This window comes from Sinocyclocheilus anshuiensis, unplaced genomic scaffold, assembly GCF_001515605.1.
Source record: "Sinocyclocheilus anshuiensis isolate Anshui unplaced genomic scaffold, SAMN03320099.WGS_v1.1 scaffold2549, whole genome shotgun sequence".
Lineage (NCBI taxonomy): Eukaryota > Metazoa > Chordata > Actinopteri > Cypriniformes > Cyprinidae > Sinocyclocheilus > Sinocyclocheilus anshuiensis.
The window spans coordinates 13,837-40,238 of record NW_015544266.1 but is presented as its reverse complement, the minus strand read 5'-3'; the positions used below and the strand labels follow the sequence as shown (position 1 = coordinate 40,238).

Below are 26,402 nucleotides of genomic sequence, written 5' to 3'. Positions count from 1 at the left end.
TGTGTATATGTGTGTATATGTGTGTATATGTGTGTGTATGTGTGTGTATGTATATGTATGTATGTATGTATGTGTGTATATGTATGTATGTATGTGTGTGTGTGTGTGTATGTGTGTGTGTGTGTGTGTGTATGTATGTATGTGTATGTATGTATGTATGTGTGTGTATGTATGTGTGTATATATGTATGTACACACACACCTTGCTACGTGTCCTGTGTTAGGCTAACCGAGACTTGTCATTTGCACTTATATATTGTTGCTATTTTGTTAGTTTTGACTGCTTTTATTGTCCTCATTTGTAAGTCGCTTTGGATAAAAGCATCTGCTAAATGACTAAAATAAATAAATGTATGTTTGACTGCATTTTCTGTTGATAAACTGGCTGCGATGTCAAGCTAGCAATCCTATAAATGGGATATTGTGCGCGCGTGAGGCTCCGGCGCAATCACTGATTCTGTCATTATAATGTGGAAACAACTTAAAATACTCAGTCGTAAGAGTAAGGCATCATTCGAAACTTGTAAAGAGGTTGTTTTTATTTGTATTGACAATAAAAACAAAATGTGCCTTTATAAAATAAAGCAAGCATACAAAATGAGCTTCCTGTCTTCTCAGTTTCCTTACATTTGTTGAGCGCATCACAAAAATGAAACAAAACTCAGTAGACCTGTACTTTTTTTTTCTTTGGTTTTGTTAATGTGTTAATTAAGAAAAACATTTTGTGTAGGACTGTTCAATTTATTTCTTTGATATAACTATTTATTTTTATGCAGCTCACAGAATTGCTGGCATGTGATGAATTGAATAAATCAGAATGTTCTGTTGTTTATGCTGCTATTAGAGCAATCCGTGAGATTTTTTTACATGTAAAAATATGAATATAAAATTTATAACAGTAATAAAAAAATAATAGTATTTGTGGTATTTTTAAAAGGTCACAGGCACGTTCATTTTAATTTAAAGTAACATTCTAATTTTGTCGGTTAACGGTTAATGATCGGTTAACAAGCGTCGGTTCATGGTCAGGAAAACTAACCGAAATGAACATCCCTATCTGGAAAATAAATTGACAATGTAATCGTTACCTTTCAGATTGGAATTGTGTCCTCTAAATCGCTGTCCACTGTAACTTCCTCTGAAAAAACACAGAAATACATAATTTTAAACGTAATATATTAACTCTGTATTAGAGTTTGTGTGCACATTCTGCAGAATAAAAATGTAAATGTAAAACAATACATTTTTTTGAAGCTGAGGGAGTTCAAGAGAGAGGACCTTCTGGATTGATGTCGATTTCATCAAGATTTCTCCCTTTAAAATCTGCCAAGCGTCCTTTTTCAAGCGCCAGAAAATTTTGCTCATTTTGGCCAGCTGAAGGGTGCCCTCAGGCAGCCGGTAAAACTGACGATGTACTCGAATATCATGGCCTAGAAAGTCAGCCAGCTGATCGAGCTCAGTGTTGCTCAGATTGAGAACTTCAGAGAGGGTACCAATCTGTTTCCTCAACTTTGTGGAAGTGAGAGTTTGAGGATTTTTAGCATTGCATGCAACTGCAAATTCACGGATGCAGTCAGAGCCTCTGTAAAAAGTCAGTGCAAATGGACGTGCAAAGAGGAAAGAGCTCTCATTCGGTACTCCACACCCATTTCGGTTCTCAATTAGTAGCCTGATTGACTCTTGCATTGAAGGAGTGACAAGGACAGGAACCTTTCTGCCTCTTTTGCCTCTAATCTCTAGAAATACTGGCAGAGTTTATTTTCCAACTCTGAGAGGGCCATGCTAATATCCAGATGTCCATCTGACTGGTTGCTGGAAGTGTATGCGGACAAAGGCATTTGTGACACTTCCCCTTCTCGTCTCCGATTAAAAAGCATAATCTGAGTTAATGTAACCTTGGCCAATTTTGACCAGTGCTGAGATGAAGGCTGTGATGACAAGAGTTTGCGATACATTTTCTCCTGCTGGTCAAGATACACATGCAGACGTTTAACGTCTTCAGTGAATGGAAGAAGAAGTGGCGAGTTCCACTTTGCTTCCTCCAGGGTTCGCCGTGCTGCTTTGCAGTATTGTGAGCAAAATTACCTTTGTTACGCAGATACTCAAGCTGCTTTCGCCTTTCTCTGGAGCCCTTTGGATGACTGAGAGCCTTTGCTACCTCTACCTCCTTGCTATGTTTGCGTTCCAGGTGTCTAGCAATTTTCGTCAAAGCACAGCCACAAAAAAAGCAGTGTTGTTTTTTGTTATACATTCTTGCTCCATCCCTCTTTTTATTGATAGCTGAGATAATCACTGAACTTGTACTGTCAGGAACTGAGGATGTGTCATAGCTCTGGGAGCTCTCTGGGTCACTGCTGTTGAGTTCTGCAGTTTTTGTTTCTGTTCTCAACTAAACTGCACTGGTCTGGCAAAGTCTGCCCCCTTTCCTTTACCTTTTGGCGAAACAGTAAGGCATATGCTACTATCTGAACTCTCTTCTGATGTGTCAGGAATGTACTCATCCTCACTGACTTCAGATAACTCATCTTCACTTGAATCAAAAACTTCTGCATGCTCCACAATCTTCTGTCTAGCCTTAAAGACAATGACCATTAATTTCAGTTACTCCTCATTCATGGTTTATTCTTTGCGATAATGAAGAAAAAATGAAATGAACACTTACTCTGACATTAATTGCTCTTTTGAATGTCTTTGCAGAAGTGGGATGTTGTTCACTTATTGCAGAGGGTGTACGTGTCCATCTGCCATTGTCTTTAATGTCAGTATTGTCATCTTCACTGCTTGCACTTGAATTTTCAGAGTTGAAAAAATCACTCGAGTCATCATGATTTGCAGGTCTTGTCTAAGAAAAACTAATTAGACACTCATGTCAGAAAAACAGCTCTTCAACTAATCCAGGAAAATGTGTGCTTATATTATATATGCTTTTTATAATGAAAATACCTTCAAACTGTTTTGAAAGATTCAATGTAATAAATGTAAACTGAATCTACTGAATCGACACCTATAATTTTTTAGGTAAGAATATCATACATAAAAACAAAGCAACAGATATCCTTGATAATGAAATGACTATTCATAAGGCCCATTAATTAATTTGTGTTCATCATTCAATCACTTTTTTAGACATGCAGTATCAGTCTTTGTTTAAAGTTGCAGTAAAATGGAAGTAGCGACAGATCTTTTGTTCTGTAATGTGATATCAAATATGTGATATATCAGCATAATATATTTGATACATCTAATATATTATGCTGCTTTAGAAAAAAAAGCTGGTATTGTAAGTATGCAGCAGTTAAAAACTAAAATGGCTTTAACGTGACGTTATAAATACCTGTTTAAAAGATGTTGTAGCTTTAGAACACAGGACTTCATCTTCACTACTGGAGTAGTCAACCAAAGGCTATAAAAAAAGTGGTAAGATTTTATGGTAAATTATATTCAATATCTGGTTTTCAAGCACATATTAAAACAAATGAAATCATGTTCGTGTGGGTGCACATACCTCATGTGTAATTTGTGGGACTCTTACTGGAGCACCAGAGCAGTTCTCAATGGCTGTCATAACGGCATCACCCTTACATGAAAGCAATAGTAGGGATGTTATTAATATTAGTTAGAAACCCTTACTCATCAGACCAGGTCCCCACTATGCTAAACATTACATTAGTGTGTATTAAACTAATGTGCACATACCTCATGTGTAATTTGTGACAATCATCAATTACTGTATCCCAAATTATAGTATGTTGGATTATTCCAAAGTTCCCCCACAGAGAGCCTGAACACGGGTTTTTCCAGGTTTAGGCTTCATGTCACCAGGCTTTCAAACGCCGCCACAGAGTCTTCTTTAAGAAAAGTCCTTGACAGTAAATGCAGTGCATGAATCTTTCCCCTTCCAAGTTCTTCTTAGGCAGTTTTCGTGGAATCATCTGCCCTGCACCTGTATTAATAATTGCAGTATTGTGAGCAAAATTACCTTTGTTACGCAGATACTCAAGCTGCTTTCGCCTTTCTCTGGAGCCCTTTGGATGACTGAGAGCCTTTGCTACCTCTACCTCCTTGCTATGTTTGCGTTCCAGGTGTCTAGCAATTTTCGTCAAAGCACAGCCACAAAAAAAGCAGTGTTGTTTTTTGTTATACATTCTTGCTCCATCCCTCTTTTTATTGATAGCTGAGATAATCACTGAACTTGTACTGTCAGGAACTGAGGATGTGTCATAGCTCTGGGAGCTCTCTGGGTCACTGCTGTTGAGTTCTGCAGTTTTTGTTTCTGTTCTCAACTAAACTGCACTGGTCTGGCAAAGTCTGCCCCTTTCCTTTACCTTTTGGCGAAACAGTAAGGCATATGCTACTATCTGAACTCTCTTCTGATGTGTCAGGAATGTACTCATCCTCACTGACTTCAGATAACTCATCTTCACTTGAATCAAAAACTTCTGCATGCTCCACAATCTTCTGTCTAGCCTTAAAGACAATGACCATTAATTTCAGTTACTCCTCATTCATGGTTTATTCTTTGCGATAATGAAGAAAAAATTAAATGAACACTTACTCTGACATTAATTGCTCTTTTGAAAGTCTTTGCAGAAGTGGGATGTTGTTCACTTATTGCAGAGGGTGCACGTGTCCATCTGCCATTGTCTTTAATGTCAGTATTGTCATCTTCACTGCCTGACTTGAATTTTCAGAGTTGAAAAGATCACCCGAGTCATCATGATTTGCATGTCTTGTCTAAGAAAAACAAATTAGACACTCATGTCAGAAGAACAGCTCTTCAACTAATCCATGAAAATGTCTGTTTGTGCTTTTTATAATGAAAATACCTTCAAACTGTTTTGAAAGATTCAATGTAATAAATGTAAACTGAATCTAATGAATTGACACCTATAATTTTTAGGGAAGAATATCATACATACAAATAAAGCAACAGTCATTTCATTAAATGACTTTTCATAAGGCCTATTAATTAATTTGTGTTCATTCATTCAATATTTTTTTTTTTTTTTAGACAAAGTATCACAGTCTTTATGTTTAAAGTTGCAGTAAAATGAAAGCAGCGACAGATCTTTTGTTCTGTAATGTGATGTCAAATATGATATATCAGCATAATATATTTGATACATCTAATATATTATGCTGCTTTAGAAAAAAAAGCTGATATTGAAAGTATGCAGCAGTTAAAAACTAAAATGGATTTAACGTGACGTTATAAAATTACATACCTGTTTAAAAGATGTTGTAGCTTTAGAACACAGGACTTCATCTTCACTACTGGAGTAGTCAACCAAAGGCTATAAAAAAAGTGGTAAGATTTTATGGTAAATTATATTCAATATCTGGTTTTCAAGCACATATTAAAACAAATGAAATCATGTTCGTGTGGGTGCACATACCTCATGTGTAATTTGTGGGACTCTTACTGGAGCACCAGAGCAGTTCTCAATGGCTGTCATAACGGCATCACCCTTACATAAAAGCAATAGTTGGGATGTTATTAATATTAGTTAGAAACCCTTACTCGGTCCCCACTGTCCCCACTATGCTAAACATTACATTAGTGTGTATTAAACTAATGTGCACATACCTCATGTGACAATCATGATAATCATCAATTACTGTATCTCAAATTACAGTATGTTGGATTATTCCAAAGTTACCCGATGGTCTACTGTTTCAGATCTTTACACACTGTAACTGCTAATAATGGACACAACACACTGCATGCTGGACTAGAATTGATTAAAACTAAAAACACGGATAAAAAGTGTTAAACTACAAACATGGCAGATGCACGAGTAGAGAGGTTTAGATGATTAATAATATCTAAACTGATGAAAATTTAATATTTAATATTACCCGTGTTATATTTCACCTGAAACAACACTGAATTTTTATAAATATATGTTTAACTTTTGAAGCAGATTAACACACTACTTCATCTCCAATATAGTACGATATTCAATAAAAGGAAATGTGGAGAATGTTAACCGTGACAAAATGATTGACAGGACAGTTTAAATGGTGACAATAAACATAACTAAGCAACAGAATGTTCTGTTAAAAACACAGGTATGACAAAGTAGTTTGTCTACTCTTCTCCGACAATCTCAAAAGTAATCTGTAAAAATGACAAAAGTAGTTGAATTTTGTCAAAACTTTCTCCAAGGCCAGACACTTTCCCCATAATAAGTTATTTCCTCTCCAGGAACAATATCCCTCAAAGCAAAAAGGCATAAATGGGGTTTTCCCTCGGTGACAATCTTCTTCATGGTACAGTTCGGGTGCATTGGGTCGTCATTGACAAGCCGGCGAAGGGTGGCATTCTCATTAGTTGCATCAATACTTCAAAAATAAGAAAAAGCACATAACATTTTTTGAATGCTTAGACTAACAATAAACCATAAGACAAAAACTATGACATGAATGCAAAGACAATGATTACAAAGTCTACATGTAAGTTAAAAAAAAAAAAAAAAAAACAACCACCACCACATGATTAAACTTTTGTTCAACAAGGATGCATTAAACAGATCAAAATTGACAGTAAAGAAAAATCACAAAATTCTAACCCTTGCATGGAGATTTATTAAGTATTATAAAAGAACCACACAGCTCTGTTTAATTCATTTTATTAAGTCCATTCTGTATCCAATAATTTTCTTTTCATTCGCCCCACCTGAGTCATCAGCTTGCTCCTGCAGGGGAAGTTGGGGCATGGTGTCCCCTCCGTTTCCGCCCCCCAGCAGCATGCAGGACAGTGGCGGCTGGCCCCTCTTCAGTAGCACTTTTGGTTCCTGTTGGTTGCGGAAGGTTGGTTCTATGGCTTCATAGTGACCACCTTACTGATGGTCCGGACCAGAGGCTTCTTCGGACGGGGCTCCGACGCAGGAACCATGGTGTGTGAGTACGATCCATTTCTAAATAAATAAATAAATATATATATATATGTATATATATATGTATGTATATGTGTGTATATGTGTGTATGTGTGTGTATGTGTGTATGTATATATGTATGTATATATGTATATATATATATATGTGTGTATATGTGTGTATTTAACGCGCTGGTGGTTGTGTGTATAACCCTTCTGCTAGCTTTCTTTGCGGTGTTTCCCGAGACCTGTGTGTTTCTGTCCTTTTCACTGCAGAATTTCCTGGACGTCCGGTCTGGGCTTATGCTTTCAAGCTGCCCTGTCTGGTCTACCGTATCTAGGTCGCCCTGAGGGGCCTCCCGATCACCAGGATATCCCCTCTTGCTGAGGCATCAAGCGGGAAGTATAGGTGGCATTTGCTAGAACCTTCTTGTGTAATACTGTCTCAGGCAGTGCTCCCCTCACCTTAGAGGGTTGTATATGAGCTTGCCTCTCCCGTTTGGCCCAGTACTTCCGGGTATCTGTGAACAGATGCTTGGAAAACGCTAAAATAAGTGTGCACGTTATGCTTTGCGCACTTTCTAAAATCCACATAGCTGGTAAGTGTGCACCTTATGCTTTGCCCACTTTTCTAAAATCCACAAGGACGCAGTGTCTCGTTCCCTACTCAGGGAACCATGGTTACATAAGTAACCTGAGACGTTTTCCCTGGGCGACAATCTTCTTCATGGTACAGTTCAGGTGCATGCGGTCGTCATTGACAAGCCGGCCAAGGGTGGCATTCTCATTAGTTGCATCAATGCTTCAAAAATAAGAAAAAAAGCACATAACATTTTTTTGAATGCTTAGCCTAACAATAAACCATAAGACAAAAACTATGACATGAATGCAAAGACAATGATTAAAAAGTCTACATGTAAGTTTAAAAGAACAAAAAAAAAAACTACCACCACTTATTGTTCTGCCAAGTAAAGTCAAACATAAAGACAGTATTTTGATAAACTTCTCTTCTGTGTTCTGCTTCAGTAAAGTCAATAATTTCCCCTCTATATTCAACAACAAAATTTCCTTTATTGAAAGGGGCCAAGGCAAACACTCCACGACCTGACAGAAAAGGGGGACAACGTTACTAATATATATTTAAAATTGCACTTAATAATGGTTTAAACAGGATTTCTACACCATGAAATCACCATGACAAGTCCTATAAGCATTTAAAAAAAAAAAAATCTAATTACTGCATTCATAAAGAAAGTATTTTACCAATTGTACATTTTAAGAGCTGAGGATAACTAAGAGATTGTATTTTCAGTTTATGCAGGGTAAGTGTACCCATTGAGCCCAAGTACCCTTTAAGCCAGAGGTCTCCAACCCTTCTCGCGGAGATCTACTGTCCTACAGATTTCAGCTCCAACCCCAATCAAACACACCTGAAGCAGCTAATCAAGGTGGCCAGGGCTACTTGATAATTACAGGCAGGTTGGAACTGAAGTCTACAGGACAGTAGCTCTCCAGGAGCAGGGTTGGAGACCGCTGTTTTAAGCCCACTTTCAACTTTGAAGTCAAATTAAAAAAAGGAAAAATATTATGCTAGTCATTATTTTAACCAATCCAGTGATTTGTTAATTCCCTAACATTTTTATTGCATACCAATCACATTTGTCAATGTTGAGTAAGCCCAACTCATGTGCCTGCTGCCTCAGGGTACTTCAAGCGAAGACACCCCCAAAACTTTGGTGTTTTGGGACCCTTCAGAAATCAACACATTTCTGCAATTTTCAGCCATTTCTTTAAGTACATTGATATGTCAAATAAGAGATAAATGTATCATTTTGTGTATGAACAAATAAAACTTTATAATTTTATATAATGTTTCTTTAAATGGAAAGATGAGTTTTATTGGCTTGCGCACAAAGCTAATCTCAAGGTCAAATTTCTGCAATTTTCCGCCATTTCTTTGTTAAGTACATTGATATGTCAAATAAGAGATAAATGTATTGTTTTGTGTATGAACAAATAGAACTTTACCATTTTATATCATTTTTCTTTAAATGGAAAGGAGTTTTATTGGCTTGCGCACAAAGCTAATCTCAAGGTCAAACCATTAGCCTTACTGAAAGATAGACTGCCAATGAATTAAGCATGTGAACTACAAACACTGTTTTGTGATTCATTTTTCATTAATTTACAAATGAATACATCATAAATTGTTTTGCAGAGCGGATTTGTTATGCATTTATTTATTCAGAGATTCATAAATTAACTTTTTTTTTTTTTTATAAAGATGGACTTAAATGGTACAGCACCACAAAACACAAGCAAACTGCAGTCAACAAGCTAATCTTGAACATAAATCCTTATGTGTTTCAATGAGGAATCCCTCTAACTACAAACTTTGATACATTTTCTGAGTGAAATTGTTTAATGATAAGTTCTTTGTGTGCTTTTACCTTACTAACCTTTTACCTTACTTACTAAATTTACAACTATATTTAGATAGGGCTAGAGTTGATGCTCATCAGGGACGGGAGAACTTCCTCAGTTCAGCGGTAGAGAGCAAGATTTCAGAGTGTCTTCAAGTGGACTGTAAACAAGAACTAGATTACGTTATATAGGCTAAGTGTAAAATGAAAGAAGGAAAAATGTGAGGTGATCTAAACGTAGTTTTGACTAGTGTCTTTTTACAGTCCTTACATGTCCTGTGTGGCTGGGTTTAAATGTTATGGACCGGGGATTTGGTCCCCACTATGTGAGTGTGCTAACATGTTGAGGACCCCACCATGTAATAAAAACAAACACAGACACACACAAACACAAACACACACACACGTGTGTGACTGCAACAGAGATAATTTTTATAGAAATCGGCATATAAAATCAACAAATCTGGCATAAATCTGAAAATTGTCATACATCAGGGCTGTACAGTGCGACATATATGTCGCACGTGCTATATGGAACATCAGTGCCTGTTGATGAACTCCATTACTTGTGTTTGTTTTCAGACATGATAACAGACATTTTATACTTGTGCTACAACTTTTTGGCCTGTGCTACAAAACTTTCAACCTCTGTAGCACCAATGCTATGTGAAAAAAAAGTTAACGTACAGCCCTGTACATAAATGAAGGACTGGTACTAGAGCACATATGCAACATGGAACAAGCATGTTCACACACACACACACAGGTGTCCGGGCCATTTTTTAGATTTTGGCAAATAAAATCAGACATAAATGCACAACAATGTGAAGGGGTAGACATGACATCACACACACACACACACACACACACACACACACACACAGAGGGAAAAAATGCAGATGATAGAGAGATGAAAGGCAGCTAACCTTTTGCACTGTGAGAAAGTTTATTGTTAGATGAAAGATCTGCAGCAGTATTTTGAAAACATCCCACAGTTAGGGTATAAAAGTGGCTGTCTGGGTCCAGCACACAGCTCATTCTGTGGCAGCACTACGGCCAAAAGGTACAGTCTTGAGGACACCCTGGATTTCATACTGGATCAGAGTGACAATGAAGAAGGCCCGGAGAACACTGAACCAGATCATTCTGAGGACTTTACTACTGACACAGAAGATGAAACCGAGTTTGAAGAGGAGGATTATGAGGAAGAAGGCCATGCAGGTGAAATATATCTGTCAAAAATGGAAATATTACCTGGAATACTACTCCACCTCCACAGCAGCCAGGAAGAGCTTCAGCTGCAAGGATCATGAAACTCACACCCAGACCGACAAGGTACGCATGTGCTCATGTCGAGGACATAAAGTCTGCTTTTTTGTTATTTTTTCCAATGTCAATCCAGAACATATTGATTGAAATTGCAAATTTGGAAGGCAAGCGAGTGTATGGTGATGGCTGGAATGATGTAGACTGGACAGAGATTGAAGCTTTTATTGGTTTGATCCTTCTTTGTTTATCGCTCACGCAGTGAGGCCTTGAAGAGTTTGTGGGATGCTGAAACTGGTCGTTCGATTTTTCGGGCCGTCATGTCACTGTAGAAATTCCAATTATTATCAAGAGTCATCCGATTAGACGACAAGGACACAAGAGCAGGTCGACGTGAGACTGACAAGCTGGCTGCAATCTGTGACGTCTGGAATCTGTGGGTTGAGCGTCTCCCTCTGATGTACAACCCTGGCCCAGACGAAACCGTCGATGAGTGCCTGATTCCATTCAGAGGACGATGTGCTTTCAAACAGTACATGCCCAGCAAACGTGCAAAGTATGGAATCAAGATCTGGGCTGCATGTGATCCCAAAACAAGTTATGCTTGGAATATGCAGGTGCACACGGGGAAGCTTCAAGATGGACAGCCTGAAAAAAATCAGGGTATGCGCGTGGTCCTTGACTTGACCACTGGTCTTCAGGGACGCACAATCACTTGTGACAATTTTTTTACGTCCTATGCCCTTGGCCAGGAGCTCCTAAAAAAACAGCTGACAATGGTTGGAACCAGGGGCGGGTTAAGGTGGTCAGGGGCCCCTAGGCTGCCCCCCCCCCTTACTGGAGAAATGCGTTTAGTGTCATACATGGTCCACACGCTAGTAGTAAGGTGAACTGGCATACACACACACACACACTGAGACAGCCAATCCCACAGTGTTTCCTCTACATTCCCAGGGTCCCCACAGGATTTTCAGAGATTTTGGTGGGTGCACATTGGTTCCTCTAGGGCAGGGGTCTCCAACACGTCGCTCGCGAGCTACCAGTAGCTCGTGGCCAGATTGGAGGTAGCTTGCCAATACATACTTGACATATTGGCCTGAGGTTATTTTAATTATCCCATTTCATATTTTAATTGTCATTAAACCCATATTTGATTATCGCAATTTGAAAAACTCAAGTAAATATTGTTCAGCTTTAATCAAAGTTATTAAGAGTCTCACATATGGAATCATTTTTGTGTCTTTTTTATTCAATCAAAAATTCAAATACATACACGCGATTGTCCCGTATTTTTCCTTTCTGAAGTTGGCAACCCTACTAGAGCACCAGCATTTTAATGTGTAACATTATCTGATCGACGCGATTGTCAGCGCCATTTTTGCCGGTGTAGCAGTCGATTCTGTTCCCCTCTGGAATCTGTGTTCCCCTCGGGTTGCCAGGTCTGTGTAATAAACCCGACCAAATAGTTAATCAAACATTGCCCCAAAGTAGCCCAATTCCGCGGAATAAATACTGTGGATTTGGCAACACTGCAGCATGCAAATACACCAAACACAACTGGATGTACGGAAAGCAAAAAGAGACAAATGTGTTGCTACACTGCAGCATAGTAAAATGATTCTCACACTCCAGTTAATGTTCTGTGATTTTTTTATTCATCTTGCAATTGTTCCTTTGTTTATGTCCGAGTTTTTGAAGTTTAATTTTGCCTATGCAAATTAGTGTAATCTGTCTGTGCTGACGTCCAAACTCAGGGCATTGGCTATTACTGTTTCCATATAGAGCAACAATACATTTGAATTAATATTCTATTTGATTAATCTGTTTACCTTCTCACTGATACAGTGGAATATATTTAATCAGAACACTTATCCAAACCTTTTTTCTTTCTTTCACAAGAAAGCCTTGCATACAAGATGCAAGTGTGGAACATAATGTTGTAATTGTAATTGGCATACAATCTCAGAGTGCACCAGATAAATCAATTGATCAATCATTCAAAATAGCTCAGTTATAAATAAGGGAGATGACCACAACATGTTGTCACCCGAATGACTGTTCTTGTTGGCATATGAAAGCAATGGATTCAAACCTATATGAGGAAATTCTAAATGATAAAACTCGAGGTGTTTATCCATTTGTCATAAAAAGGAGCAGAAATATTTCTTTTGCAGATGTTCCTCCAGTTTCCAAGTTGATGGTAAGCAGACTACTTTAAGTGATAACTCCTCTACACTGACAAGTTTTACAGAGGTCTGTGGATAGAATTGGTTCCATCATTAATAGACAGCCCATTGACTTTGAATATCTTAGTTTCATATGCTGTCAGGAGTTACAGTTTCTCCGGGCTGGAGCATCATATATAGACATTCCCCAGTGTGTAGTGGATGCTCTAGAACAGTTATCCGAAGTTATCTCCAATTACCTTTCTCAGAGTATTGTCCCTCCACTGTTGGACAATGTAGCTGTGGCTGAATGGAGTGGAAATGCGGGGCATCCCAGATTAAACAATCAAAAAGAGACGCTCCAAGATTTGCTCAGCATGCACTTACCACTGGCCTCTTTGGCTGAAGTACATGGCATTTCAAGATCAACCTTATATAGGCGAATGAAAGATGAAAGTCTGTCTGTCAGGAGCAGCTATTCTAATATTTCTGATCATGAGCTTGATCAGAAGGTTAGATCTATAAAGGCAAGAATGCCTCATGCTGGATACAGGCTGGTAAAAGGATCTCTACAAGCAATGGGACATAGAGTTATATGGAGAAGAGTGAAGATGTCTTTGCAACGTGTGGATGGTGCAGGGGTACTTTCAAGGATGGTCCAGCTATCATGCATTGCAAGACGTACATACTCTGTTCCTGCTCCTTTGTCTCTTGTCCATATAGACACTAATCACAAGCTGATAAGGTCACTTTAAATATTTTTATTAGCTTTATCATACATTTGTCTTGTGTCATTTGTGATGTTGATGTTATATCCCCCAGTTTTCACAGACACTAAAATGCATGTTTGAGCTGTTTTAACTGAAAGCAAGTTGCACTGACATTTTAAAATATATCACTGGGTGAACTATCCCTTTTAATGTTAAAAACATTAAAACATCTTACCATTCCCAAACTCTTGAATGGTAGTGTAAATGCTGGCTAATTTTTTATTTTTTTTATATAGGTACAACATCGTGGTTTTTGTGGCTGTTGATGGCTTTTCAAGGAAGGTGAATATTTATTCATTAATCTGTTATTTAATCTGTATACTTTTTCTCTTGTATATCGTGCATAGTAATATACAACCATTGTGTTACACTCCTGAACAGATCTTTTACCTGGATGTTGCTGGGAATAAATAAGGTATCATATGTTAGAATATTTAGGGCAATTTTCAAAAGGAACTACAAATAGTATTTTCAATTGCATTTTTCCATATGTGGACGCATAAATTGTGACATAATCCAGATGGAGTTGCAAATCTTGCATTACCGTTTGACTGCCAAATTTCAAATGAAAAGCAAAGTCCATTTGCAACTGTATTTCCCATGTCTTACGAGTTATGAGTCTATCATATTTAACAGGGCTTGAATTTCAGCGCAGGATTGCTGGGATTGCACATAATTTAAACCATTCCCACAAGTTTAACTTTTATAATGTGAGAAATTCCCACACAAACGTATTTCCTTCATCTCTGATCAAATTATGAAATACATCCACAGACGCAAAAAAAGAAATCACCAGTTCAAACAGTCTCTTTATTTTAGAATTTAATTCCACAAACAGCACTGCACCGGCCTTCTCTGACTTAGCTTAATGATTGCTATCGGAAGGTGAAGAGACTTTCGAACCAGCATAACAAAAATGTTTCTGAACACAATCACCTATTGCACTTTTAAAATGCGCGTTTTGTCTAACGTTAACATGAATGAACACAAGACAGTATGTAAAAATAGACTCCTGCTATTGATGATATTCATCATCTCTCATGTAACGACCCATGTTTCAACCACAAGGAGACCCCAACAGCTTGGTATGCAATATATGTTTCCTTAACAGTGGCGTTGCGGGGCGGGTTAAAACTTTTACATTAAATTTTAATGTATAAAATGTATACATTTTTATTTGTTCAAGTACTAGAAATCCAACCGTCCGTGATGAAAAGCATATATGAAACTTCTTTTCAGTCTTTTGTATTGCTATTTCTGTGTTACAAACATACAAATAATTACAGAAGTACTGGAATAAAAGTTTATAGTTTGGATATAAACACTGTTGTCTACAGTAGCGATCAAAATAGAATAAATAAACATTTTAAAGTCAAAAGCTTTATATTTAAAAGCAGGGCATTCAAAATTCCAACGCAGATATTACAAGTTCTTTGTATAATTAAAATTAATTCCTTAAATAACTACTATAATGTACGAGTCTGTAATTTTGGAGTAAAACCAATCTGTCAGTGGCTTTATAACATGATAACAGTTATTCCAGCAAACTAATTTACTAGAAATAACAAATAACTTGTATCTAATGACATTCTGTCAATAAGACCCACCATTTTGATTAGTGGTGATATCTCTGTGTCATGCACACCATCCCTTTTAATGTTACCAGTAACAAGGTATTCGTAACACCACTCTTGCATAAACCTTGGTGCTGGTCCTCCTTGGGCAATGCTCACAGCAAATATTTCACCTGCAACTCTAGAGATATATACTGTTTTACATATGTATAACAGCTCTTGGCACTAACATAGAGTGGTATATTTGTATAAATGTCTCATTTGTTTTTGTGCATATAATAAAAATCAGTGAGGTTTAAAACCCAAATGAATATTATATGGACAAAAACAGCCTAAACATTCTTCAAAATATCTTCTGTGTTTTGCTTCTGCAGAACAAAGAAATGTTTGTAATAACCATGAGACTGAGTAAATGATTGAGAATGAATTGTGTGTATATGAAGCAAATCCAAAAGGTAAAACATACTTGAACAGCTCATTATCCAGATCATTAAGGGAGTACTTAGGCATTTTTCCTTTCTTCGCATCACCTTCAAAGAGACGTTTTTCGATTCCGGCAACCATTGCTAAATCCACAAATAAAGATGAAATATCATTAGGCTAGAGAGAGTCATTGCAAAAACAACACAGCTGTGATCATTGCAGATACATACAGTGTATTTTTAGAATAATGAAACTGGAAATATATTTACACATTTGTACATCTACTAAACGCATGCTTAAAGCAAACTACTCACTGGACAGAAATTCTTTCCTCGGTGCCCCTGTGTCAACTCCTGGCTCCCCAAGGAAGGTGATTTTCAAAGGATTGACCGGGCTTCCTGTTTTTTGCCGTTTCCACAGCTTCAGACCTCTCTCTAGAATGTTATCTCGTGATACACAAACTTCGAATATTTTTGTAGTGTCTATCTGTGCTGCTGCATGACGAATCACATCCTCCAAACTGTAAAAACATATAAAATTATATATAAAGCAAAAAAAAAAAATAAAGCTACATTTTCAGCATCATTACTCCCGTCTTCAGGGTCACAATATAGCACTATGCTGTTTTTTTTGCTCAAGAAACATTTCTGATTATTATCAATGTTGACAACAGTTGTGTACAATTGTTTTCAGGATTCTTTGATGAATAGAAAGGTTAAAAGAAAAGCATTTATCTGAAAATTTGTTTTGGAAAGAAATGAAAGAATACTTTTATTCAGCAAGGATGCATTGAATTGATCAAAAGTGACAGTAAAGACATTTATAATGTTATAAACGATTTGTACTTCTGATAAATGTTTTTTTTCTCTTCATCAAAGAATCCTGAAAAAAAAATGTTAAAGTTTTAAATTACAATTTAACATATATTCAAATAGAAAACTAGTTATGGTAATAATATTTCACATATATTTTTACTGTATATTTGATCAAATAAATGCAGCCGATGAGCAGAGGACACTTCTTTCAAAAAAAACGTAATGTTTCCAAACTTTGTGTGTGTGCGTGTATGTATATATATATATATATATATATATGAACATAGTCAGATAGGTTACCATGAGATATGATCCAAATCAGAGCACGGTTGTTTTTCTGCCACTCCATCTAGACTATAAAAAAAATAAAAATAAATAAATAAATAAAAAATAATAATAATTAATGTATATACTTAGGTTGTAAACAAATATTTGTTTACTGAAACACATCAGCAATAGTGTAAACAAAGATTAAAGAAACATTACACCCAGAGAAACACAAGAACTTTCATGATTTTCTTATGAAGATTATGTTTCGACACTGCCACATTTAACTTGGTCTCTGTATGCAGTTTAATTTGAGAGAGAAAATAATTTTGGCTTAAGACTATAACATTTCTTTTGGGACTGTGACTTCTGTCACAGATGGAGTTTTGGTTCCTTGCCGCTGTCGCCTCTGGCTTGCTTAGTTGGGGGACACTTAATTTCCAGCGATATCGTCGACTTGATTGCACAGATACTGTTTAAACTGAACTGAGCTGGATGATGACATCACTGAATTCAATGATGAACTGCCTTTAACTGAAAATTTAGTGTTTACTATTGTCATTTTGCATTACTGACACACTCTTTTTCTATTTAATTCTGTAAAGTTGCTTTGACACAATCTGTATTGTTAAAAGCGCTTTATAAATAAAGGTGACTTGATGTGTGTGTGTGTGTGTGTGTGATGCATTTCTTTTGGGACTTTAAACTTAACACTATAACAAATTGCAGTGTGTGTGTCAGTGTGAGTGTGTGTATAGTTTATATCTCATAAGGGTTCAGTCAGTCTCACAGTTGTGGCAAATGTAGATGGCTGCCCTCGTGGTGCAGGCTTTATGGGCCCAGAACTAACAAGAAACACACTTGACCCACACTTTTTTTGACATAGAGTTTCCAAAGTGTTCCATGCACACAATACAGAAATTCTCGTCATCAGACGAATCAGAATACTCTTGGTCATTGGACTTGGGCTTTTTGCTTGTTTTCTTTGTTTTCTTATTTTGTCCCTTCCCAGACGCCAATCTCTTTTTTGCCCTTTTTCTGGTGTTCCTATTTTTTCTGCCTCTTCGAGTGCCTGTTTCACAGGTGTATCTTTCAGGCTTCCTGATTGTCTTTTCTTTCTCTTACCACATGGATTTTTTCTTGCTCCTGCTTTTGGAAATGGATGGAGAGCAAATGGACTGAAATCAGGAGGCTGGCTGGCTGAGGTGGAGGTTTCAGCTGCAGGGGCGGATCTAGAAAATAATTTTTAGGGTGGCAAAGGGGTGGCATGGGGTCTATGAGGGGTGGCAACACCAAAGCAAGCCCCCATGCATAGTTTTTGGGGATTTATTGTCTGACATACGTGTGTACAGTTGTGTTCACAAATATTGTATTACCATTAAGTAATCATCTATACTGTTTAAAATGAAAAATAAATAACATTTCAATATCCATCATGGAACCAAGTCAATACACAACATAAAAAACTTCAACAGGTTATAAATGTTTCTGAGCTTGTATCACTAAAGAAGACATGCAGTTATATAGGCTACTTAGATGGTATAATCATGTTTAGTGCAAGTTTAAGAGCAACAAAAACTTTTTAATTTCCAAACATTAGAAATAAATACAATAATATGAAAGCACTGAAACTGGATCAGTTTTGAAAACAATGTTTGATTTTCTGTTATTAACAGAGGTGGGAATTTCTGTAATCACCCAGAACAAACTATCAACCATATACTCTAGCAACACCCCAGCAACTGCATAGCAAGAGCCTAGCAACCACCCAGAATATCCTAGCAACCAACTAGCAACACTTTAGCAAACATCTAGAACATCTAACTGACCAAACCATTTACGTTTTTAAACAAGACTTTAAGATAAGCCAGCATAAATTTGTCTTTCAAATTTTTCAATCTAGTTATTACAGTTTTTCTTACAGGTTTTTTTTTTCAACTGCTTACACACATTTTCAAAACGTTGCCTCTTTTTTCAAAACTTCACACACAAATCCAAGAACTGCACACACAAAATGCAAAATGCCTCACATCTCTTGCGAAATGAAGCACTGCATTCAAAATATCACAAACACATCTCAAAAGCAAACATTTGCAAACACCTTTGCCATAATATTAATTCCTGTTAGAGTTTTGTGTGTTACATAGAGAATTGTGTGTTGTGTTTTGCAAACAGTGTTTTATGAAATTGAAAACTGAGTCAAAGGCTGGGAATTAGTGTGTGGTTCTGCTGTTTTGAGTGTCAGCTTTCAGAAACTGTGTGACAAGTAAAGATTTTGTGTGTAAGCTGTTGAAAAAAACTGTAAATGCTTACAATTCAAATACACAGATAACTTTCCTGCCCAGTGAACACTGAGATCAATAACACTGTAACAAAAAACTCTTACTAGGATTCAGGAATTATTTTTTGCATCTCAATGTCTATTACAGTATACATAAATTAAATTACAGATACAGATGTATAATTCAGCAATGAACTTTTGGAAAAAAAAAAATTTTCATTTTACTACTGTAAAGTAATCTTGCAGTAGATGAAAACCACTAGAAAAGTTCAAATGCCAAAGAATTGTATGAACTTGGCATGCACCACAATACAGTACAGTAAAAAAAAAAAGAAGTAAGTTTCGCATTCTCTGCACATTTGGCCAAATGTCATTACAGTATACACTACTATAGCAGTTTCTTGGTCTCCTGACACAAGACTAGCTATAACTCTAGACAGTCATTTCTCAGTTCTGCTAAAATGCAGTACACATAAAAATGGCTACAATTCAAATTTGACAGTCACACGCTTGAAGGTGTACAACATGTGCTACAGTTTACTGTACATATAGAATAGTGAAATGTCCATTATCTAATGTACTGGTACTGTAATTATACTGTATGTGTAAGTATAAAACCCCTGTCGATGATTGGCTCAGCTCTCTCCTCTCTCCGTTGTTAGGATGCAGAGATTCTGATTGGTGTGTCATTAGTTTTGCTATCTAATGTTTAACTTACTCATTGTTAAACTTTTTGAGAAATGTGTCTTTGTTTTGAAAACTGAATTAATGGGTTGGGGGTAAAAGTGCCAACTAAAATCAGTTACATTAACAATCGAGAAAACTGCAATACGACTAGATTCTTACCTAACTCTGCTATTAGTCTCTGTGATCGGCATCTTCTTATTGATTTCATGTTATTGTTTCGGCTTATATTCATGATGAAAGTGGAGCGAGCGGTCGGAGAACTGGATCATCAAACAATTACGCGATGAATCTCAGACATATCCGGACGGGATTAGATTTCTCAGAGGACTTCTCTGAAACTGCCTGAAAAGCAGTAATTATCTGATTCACGAACAAATGTAAAAACAATTAGTTAGTCAACTGGGCTTTGTGGCTTTGTGGTTTTGACTCAAAAAGATCCGGTTCATAAGAGTCATTTGTTAATGAAGCCGACCTCACTGGCATGCTGCGTGGGCATGTAACCAACGTGCACAGTTTATTAAATTATTAAATATATTTTACATTACTCTGTCATCACCGCGGCTGAAAATTAGCACACGAATCACTGCTTACATTTATATTTTATTCTGTGATCATTCTGGGGTGGCAGGTGGGGTGGCACAGCTTTTTCTTAGGGTGGAAGTTGCCACCATGTGCCACCCCAGTAGATCCGCCCCTGTTCAGCTGGCTGATTAACTGAAAGTTCATCAGAGGTGGAGGCTTGGGCTGGCTGGTTAACTAGAAATTTATCTGAAGTGGAGGCTTAGGCTGGCTGGTTAACTAGAAGTTTATCTGAAGTGGAGGCTTAGTCTGGCTGGTTAACTAGAAGTTTATCTGAAGTGGAGGCTTGGGCTGGCTGGTTAGTTGGCTGGCTAGCTAAGGTGGAGGCGTGGGCTGACTGGATAGCTGAGGTGGAGGCTGGGGCTGGTTGGTTAGCTAAAGTGGAGGCTTGGGCTGGCTGGTTAACTAGAAGTGTATCTGAGGTGGAGGCTTGGGCTGACTGGATAGCTGAGGTGGAGGCTTGGGCTGACTGGATAGCTGAGGTGGAGGCTTGGGCTGACTGGATAGCTGAGGTGGAGGCTTGGGCTGACTGGATAGCTGAGGTGGAGGCTGGGGCTGGTTGGTCAGCTGAGGTGGAGGCTGGGGCTGGTTGGTTAGCTAAAGTGGAGGCTTGGGCTGGCTGATCACCTGGAAAGGAGGCCAGAGATGCAGATGGCTCAGGTCGATCTGTAACTTGTGATAGGGCATAGTCACACTCTTGGAAAATGGCTGGATTGAAATGCCATATGCCTGTACATCTAAAACCAGCTTGTATGTTGCTTTGGGTTGCAGCATTAGGGAATGCGGTCCTGACCAGGCCTGGGATGTCATATATTGACATCGTTTTTCCAGGATTCATTTTCATCCATGAAACCCTCCTCCTCCATCCAACCAGAGCCATTGCCACATCCAACACTACCTGGTGGTCCATTGCATAGGAAGTGGTCTTTGTATCGTTTACGTGGAAAAACAAAGACTGGAGGAATGACATTTCCCAATGCATTCATGCATTTCTGATGTCATTGCTCCGACTTGTTTAGCAGGTGATATTGTAGATGACTGCAACCTACAGCTGCAAGAGAAAATCAGCTCATTGGCCAATGGCTGTTTTCTCTACCATGATTGATGTGTCTGCCATAAATGTTGTTGTGGTATGGAAAGAGATGAAGAGGCTTCAGGACCCTCTACCCGACCTCCATCCTCAGAAAGAAAGAGGTGTCAGGTGTGTCCACAGAGCAAAGATGTGAAGTCCAGATGGCACTGCACAAACTGCAAGAAGAACATTTGTATTGCTCACACGGTCAAGTCTGCCAGATGTGCATGGACTTGAAAAAACTATAGTATCATTCTCAGTGTTTTGTATTGCGCTTGTTCTTGCTCTTGTTTATTAGCCACGTGATTTATATTAGAAAAGTTTTGTTCTGTGTACTCTTCACTCCTGTTCATAACTGTTTATTGGTGCTGTTGTTTTGTTTTGTATTGTGTTGGTTTTATTTACTTTTGAAAATTAATCTCTTGTTCTAAAAAAATAATAATTTGTGATAAATAATTTTCTGAAATAAATAATATGTGATAAATGTAAAGTTGAGAAGTAAACAAAAAATTATATATAATTTGTAATTAATAACAATGTATATTTCTTTATGCAATCGCTTTCTAAAAGTTTGGGGTCTATATATCGTCCTGTGTGTCGATTTCTTCCCCATCGCTCCGCGATGAAACGGGCCGTTCAATCAGATTTGAGTTAAGATCACATGCCTGGAGCAGCTGCTGTTGCACAAAAAGGTGAGAATGGTGGCGCTGTTTTGAAAACCAGTGTAAACAAACACTGTTGAGGCAGCGTTCTGTGTTTGTTGGGAATGTGGGTTTATTGTTCAGGAATATTGCTGTTGTATGTATGGCCATACCCTAGGTTTTCGTGAAACGCCACCACTGCATGACAGAAACCAGTCAATGAGTAAACATTTGTTCTGAGCTCACACTGAGCTGTCTAACGGACCGTATGGTGCGGTTCTGCCGCTTGTCACAACAATTCTCATGATCAACAGAAATGGCAGCGGTTATCGGTTATGAAATTGTTTTCATTCAGTTGTGTTGACTTTGTGAAACTGCATGATCTGTATTATCCATATAATAAATTATAACAGACATCCTGCGGTCCATTTGAAATTCATCCACAGGCCGAATTATTATTATTATTATTATTATAACCTTTATTTTACCAGGAAAATCTCTTTTACAAGAGCGTCCTGGCCAAGATTGACAGTAACACAGCTCACGTGGGTTTAACAGATAAAAAAAAATAATAATACCAATACATAACCAGTGTTGGGCAAGTTACTCTGCAAATGTAATTAAATTACTGATTACTGATTACTTCTTTTAAAAGTAATGAAGTTACTGTTTTGACTACTATATTTCAAAGGTCATTAGTTACATTACTAGTTACTAGGGGTGTAACGATTCACTCGTTTTCTCGATGCATCGATTACAAACCCTGACGATGCATATGCATCGATCTTGAAACATGGATTTTGAATCGTGAATTGTCGATTTCTGACAGTAATCGATTTAAAATAGTAAGAATCGAATGAATCACGATTTCTATAGCGATTCAATGCTTTCAAAATATATACACATTAAATTACTACAATTCATTTTTGAATTCATGGAGACCTTGAACAGTGTTCGTGCCCTCGCATCTCTCCTTCACGCGCTCCACTATTTACCGCCTGCAGGGACTGTCACAGGATTGCGCTCGCGCTGCATTCATCTCACTGACACATTTTTGATCAGCTGATGTGTGATCTCTCCTTAGTACTCGTAGCCAGTAATGTTAAAGAGAAGTAGTTTTGCTTTTCTGTAGTTTTTCGATGGCTCTCGGTCATACCGACAACATTACCTGAGCAGTCGAAGGCTGTGCATTTATTGCATGGACAAAATTGTATTGTATTGCATGAGCAAAAATGTATGTGTCTTACGCACAGTTCCATTGAATGATAAATGTGTTTTAACAATGTTGTTGAACTGAATGTACGAAGGAAACTGTTCAAATAACCACAGCATTAACAACAACCTTGAAATAAGAGCGCGAGGTTTATCTGATAATCAGATGCATGAAAGTAGCGTTCGTTGCTATAGCAAACAGACATCGGGTGCGTTTTATTTCAGAATCATCATTCGCCGATGGAGAGGAAGAGTTAAATACTAAAGCATTTTATTTTATGAAAATGAGATAAAGTAGTTTTCGCACTGAAAGAGACGTGATCTCACGTTCATAGAACTTAAGACGTGCCAGGCTATATCTGCAGCTAATCTGAATAAAAAGCAGAATGAACTGAAGAAACGTTAAGACAATAAACACAATAAATAAATACAATTTATGAAAGATGCAGTGCTAATTGACATATAATTTATTACAGTACATAAACTATAAAGTATATTTTCTACCTTATTCTGTGCAGAAAATTTAAATAATTGTTTGTAGTATATAAAACGATCATAAAATTGGCATTAGGAAAAATTATAGATTGCAAATGATTGATTATTGTCCAGCAGTGTATTTGAATTCTTATAGCAAATTCAAAGTAACAGGTAAGAAAATAATTCTTTGTAAAAAAAAATCATAATAAAACATACATACATACAATTATTTTATTTGACATTTCTGTCAATTCTGAAATTATGGCTACGCCCCTGGTGTGACAAAATGTTAGCCTATATAATAATTTTAAAGCTCTTTTTTTTTAATCTTGGCTTACATAAATTTCTACATATGCCATGTCATGCCATAGCATCATTTAAACTAGCATCTAACAATGGACAAAGTGTTTTTTTTTCCTCTAACCTATGGTTCTCTAACCATAAAGGCTGCTGTGTAATTTGCCCCCTAAGCATTTAAAGAATTTAGGGGAAGCATTTAAATAATCCTGTGAATGCACTTAAAGAATGCAGAATCGATTCGAATCGAATCGAATCGTTGTGAATTTGCAAAAATCGTTATTGAATCGAATCGAAAACCTATGAATCGTGAATCGAATCGATTCGTTGTCTACCCAAAGATTCACAGCCCTACTAGTTACGTTACTAGTCCCCCCACGCCCTCAAAAAAACAGAGTAACCTCTTTAGCCAACTCATGAATTAACTTTATTGGGAAGTGCATCTCACAACAAACAAAATTGAGCCAATCTCTTATGACTTTTAACTCCAACTTTAAAATATTTTTACTTGCTTTTCTGAATATTCCACTTAGAAAATAAACAAAGCCAGTCTCTCCTGACTTTTTAACCCTGTAACTTAAATATTATAACAGATTCCTTCTGCATATTCCATAAAATAAAATAAATAATCAAATAAAACCTGTCTCTCGTGACATTTTAACTTGAAACATTTTCATGTTAACTGTAGTATTTCTGAATCTGCATACTTCATCATGTAAAAAAATAACTGTAACTTGTAAATCTTTTAAAGGGTTAGTTCACCCAAAAAATGAAAATTATGTCATTAATTGCTCACCCTCATGTCGTTCCAAACCTGTAAGACATTTGTTCATCTTCAGAACACAAATTAAGATATTTCTGATTAAATCCGAGAGCTCACAGACCCACCATAGACAGCAACACAATTGCAATGTTCCTAGGTCCAGAAACGTAGCATGGACATTGGTAAAATAGTCCATGTGACATCAGGGGTTCAACCGTAATTTTATGAAGGTACAAGAATACTTTTTGTGCAAAAAGAAAACTAAAATAATACCTTTATTCAACAATTCTTATGTTAACGCCCATGCGTCAGCACATGCATGCGTTTTTTACATGAAGTGGAAGCAAGCGAATGAGCATGATACTCTCCATAATGGAGGCACAGGGTGACGCGGAGAAGAAGAATTGTTGAATACATTTATTTGTTTTCTTTTTGCACAAAAAGTATTCTCGTACCCTCAGTCAATCATTCCATCCAAAACATTATGGTCAATATTTTTGATATTAGGAAATATAACAGAGCGTTGTGGTTTAGCTTTTTTTTTTTTATTAAGCAGGATGAAACAGATTAACAGCAACAACTTGACGTAATGACTTATACAAAAGCTGAGACCAGTGACAGATATATACACACATATACAGGTTTAGCTTTTGTTAAAATAATAGTAACTTTAAAAAATACCGGCGTATGATCAGAGATAGGAAATTCAGTAGAAGACTAATTAAAAGGTATAACACCAGAACAGAATACTAAATCTAAAATAAGACCTTTGTTATGTGTTGGGAATTTGCACAAGATCAGCACTATCCAAGACTGATTTAAAATCATTATATTGAGTGCTAGTAGTATTGTCATAGTGAATATTAAAATCTCCCATCAACATGACATTAGAAGACAAAGTACATAAATATGTTAAAATAGTAGAAAATTCAGTAAAATAAGTAGGCAAAGCAGATGACTTTGGTGGTCTGTAAATCATAAAAACAACAGTTGGAATTGAAACTTTAAGTTGTACAGCGATGATTTCAAAAGAACTTATCTCCAAAACGGTGCTAAACTGCATCCTCTAGGGGTCGCTATGGGGAACGATATACCCACGCCGCCATGCTGAGGGGAGTGCGGGCCAGAACCATGGCGAGCACCAAGTACCAACTTTACCATTTTCATGGTGAGTTGCCCCTGGGACGTCAGACGGCTGTCTGTGACTTCATGACCCCTACGGCCAAAGGCCTAGACTACATACCCAACTTACCTGTTAGGGCCAGACTCCTGGGCCCGGGGTAGAGCTCAAGGCTTGGAATCATAATGGATTCCTTTAAGGGGATACGACCAAGAACCTAGTATCACACTAAGTCTTGGCCTGTCACACAGGGGCTACCGCTTGCTCTTGCATAAGCTCTGAAAGGAACTGTCTCAGCAGACCTCTAGTGGCCACACCCTGTTAAAGTAGGTATCCTAGGATACCTAAGTGGAGTGGTGCCCAAGGTGAACGGGGCTTAAATCAGCTCAAGAAAGGGCACGAAGCAACCTCGCGAAGCTCTCACCATACAGGATTTTAGAAAAGAATGCAAAGAACTAGCGTGCACAGTTCCATTGAATGATAAATGTGTTTTAACAATGTTGTTGAACCGAATGTACGAAGGAAACTATTAAAATAACCACAGCATTAACAACAACCTTGAAATAAGAGCGCGAGGTTTATCTGATAATCAGATGCATGAAAGTATAGCGTTCGGTGCTATAGCAAACAGACATCAGGCGCGTTTTCTTTCAGAATCATCATTCGCTGATGGAGAGGAAAAGTTAAATACTA

The 26,402-nt window shown here is 37.4% G+C and overlaps 1 pseudogene; it reads right to left on the bottom strand.

Annotated features, from left to right (window-relative positions):
- Positions 1 to 1,029: 1,029 nt before the first annotated feature.
- Positions 1,030 to 5,463, bottom strand: LOC107698011 (uncharacterized; annotated as a pseudogene).
- Between the last annotated feature and the right edge of the window lie 20,939 nt (positions 5,464 to 26,402).